Source organism: Cebus imitator, unplaced genomic scaffold, assembly GCF_001604975.1.
Source record: "Cebus imitator isolate Cc_AM_T3 unplaced genomic scaffold, Cebus_imitator-1.0 Scaffold517, whole genome shotgun sequence".
Classification (NCBI taxonomy): Eukaryota; Metazoa; Chordata; class Mammalia; order Primates; family Cebidae; genus Cebus; species Cebus imitator.
Genome location: NW_016107832.1, coordinates 1063702 through 1066502, shown reverse-complemented (window position 1 = coordinate 1066502; position 2801 = coordinate 1063702). Strand labels below are relative to the sequence as shown.

Below are 2801 nucleotides of genomic sequence, written 5' to 3'. Positions count from 1 at the left end.
TTCAACAAAGTGGGGTGGCTCAGCCAGAGGTGAAGTGGAAAGATTCTCTAGTCTTTGCTTGTCATCTTGCTGCAACCAGAAATCCACATGTGGAAATGGCGCCCAGGAGTACGGTCCTATACGAATTTGTTCTGTCTCTGCATCATAAATGCTAATCATTGGTCCTCCTGCTAAAGCTCACGCGGCACGCAGCTGCTCCTCTGGACCTCGATCTTGAAAGGAGTCTCTTCTTTTTTTTTTTCTTTTTTTCTGAGACTTCAGGCTGCAGTACAGTGGGGCAATCTCAGCTCACTGCCACCTCTGCCTCCCAAGTTTACATGATTTTCCTGCCTCAGCCTCCCAAATAGCTGGGATTGCTGGTGTCCACCACTACACCAAGCTAACATTTTTATTTTTATTTTTATTTTTATTTGTTTATTTTGAGACAAGTCTTGCTCTGTCTCCCAGGCTGGAATGCAGTGGCGAGATCTCAGCTCACTGCAACCTCCACCTCCTGGATTCAAGCAATTCTCCTGCCTCAGTTGCCTGAGTAGCTGGGATTACAGGCTGGCTAATTTTTGCATTTTTAGTAGAGATGGGCTTCCACCATGTTGGTCAGGCTGGTCTCAAACTCCCGACCTCGTAATCCACCTGCCTCACCCTCCCAAAGTGCCAGGATTACAGGAGTGAGCTACCACACCTGGCCCCAATATTTTGTATTTTTAGTAGATACGGGGTTTCACCACATTGGCCAGGCTGGACTCGAACTCCTGGGCTCAAGTGATGTGCCCACTTTGGCCTCCCAAAGTGCTGTGATTATAAGCATGAGCCACTGTGCTGGGCCCATACTTACCACTTTCAAAATAGCTTGATGTCACAGGCTTAACACTTTGAGGATTGAATTTTCCATTGGCGTAATTATCCTTTTTTTGTATTTATTTATTTATTTTTGAGACGGGATCTTGATCTGTGACCCAGACTGGAATGCAGTGGTGAGATCACGACTCACTGCAACCTCCACCTCTGAGGCTCTGGCGATCCTCCCAGCCAAGCCTCTGGAGTAGCTGGGACTCTAGGCATGTACCACTATGCCCAGCTAATTTTTTAACTTTTTGTAGAGACAAGGTTTCACCATGTTGACCAGGCTGGTCTCAAACTCCTGGGCTCAAGTGATCTGTCCACTTTGGCCTCCCAAAGTGCTAGGATTTCAGGCATGAACCACCGTGCCCAGTTGAGTAATTATTCTTGTCATTTACATACTCTATGATATGGTGAGAGTAGAAAGTTTTAGGTTTTTCTTTTGACACTGTTGGATTTTGGACTGAGAATCAGAATCCTGCACCAATATCAACTTTTTATCAAGAGGGTATAGGCGTTTTTTTTTTTTTTTTTTTTTTTTTTTTTTTTTTTTTTTTCAGACGGAGTCTTGCCGTGTCACCCAGGCTGGAGTGCAATGGAGCGATCCCAGCTCACTACAACCTCCGCTTTCTGGGTTCAAGCCATTCTCCTGCCTCAGCCTCCTGAATAGCTGGGATTACAGGTGCACACCACCACACCTGGCTAATTTTTTGTGTCTTTAGTAGAGACAGAGTTTCACCATGTTGGCCAGCCTGGTTTCGAACTCTTGACCTCGTGATCTGCCCAACTCGGCCTCCCAAAGTCCGCACCCAGCCTCGCCTTTTTTTTAAATACAGGGTCTTGATCTGTTGCGTCAGGCTAGAGTGGTGCAGTGGTGCGATCTCAAGCTCACTGCAGCCTCTGCCTCCTGGGCTCAAGCAATCCTCCCACCTCAGCCTCCTGAGTAGCTGGATCCACAGGCAAGCAACACCATATCTGGCTAATTTTTTGTATTTTTGGTAGAGACAGGGTTTCACTATGTTGCCCAGGCTGGTCTTGAACTTCTGGGCTCAAGCAATCCACCCTCCTTAGCCTCTCAAAGTATCGGGATTACAGGTGTGAGCCACTGCATCCGGCCCCAAAAGGGTATATGCCTTTATTACAGTTTTCTATATACTAAAACTTTAGCAAGGATACTCATTCAATCCTAATTATGAAATTCTAATTATGTACAGCAATTTCTCTAGGCAACTCAACAGTCTTTTGTCTTTTCTTGCTTTTCAAGCCTAACCTTAACAATAAGATTTTCTCTTCCTGTCCGGGCGAGTTGGCTCGTGCCTGTAATCCCACCACTTTGGGAGGTGAAGCGGGTCAATCACCTGAGGTCAGGAGTTCAAGACCAGCCTGACCAACATGGTGAAACCCTGTCTGTAGTAAAAATACAAAAATTAGCCAGGTGTGGTGGTTCATACCTGTAATCTCAGCTACTTGGGAGGCTGAGGCAGGAGACTCACTTAAACCCAGGAAGCAGAGGTTGTAGTGAGCTGAGATGATGCCATTGCACTCCAGCCTGAGCAACAAGAGTGAAACTCTGTCTCAAAAATAAAAAATAAAATAAATATAAAGCTTAAGATTTTCTCATCTCCTTAAACCTATCTACATTTATCCCAGTGTCTAAACATTTATTTATGGATTTATTTATTTATTTAGTGAGGACGTGTGTTTATTGTGTGTTGTAAGGGTTACAGTGAGTTCTTCTCTAGTCAGGTAGGATCTGAAGGTGGCTCAGAGCTAATCCACTACAATCGCCCACAGGTACAGAAGTCCCCTAATAAAATCTCACAGTTGGCAGTCCAGTCAAGATTTGCATATTAGGCCGGGCGCGGTGGCTCACGCCTGTAATCCCAGCACTTTGGGAGGCCGAGGCGGGTGGATCACGAGGTCAAGAGATCGAGACCATCCTGGTCAACATGGTGAAACCCCGT

General features: G+C 45.8%; 1 protein-coding gene across 1 annotated transcript in view; it reads left to right on the top strand.

Moving 5' to 3' along the window:
* LOC108292958 (60S ribosomal protein L27-like) overlaps positions 1-2801 on the top strand; it is a 31860-nt gene that overhangs the window by 1241 nt on the left and 27818 nt on the right. The gene's annotated exons all lie outside the window — the stretch shown is intronic.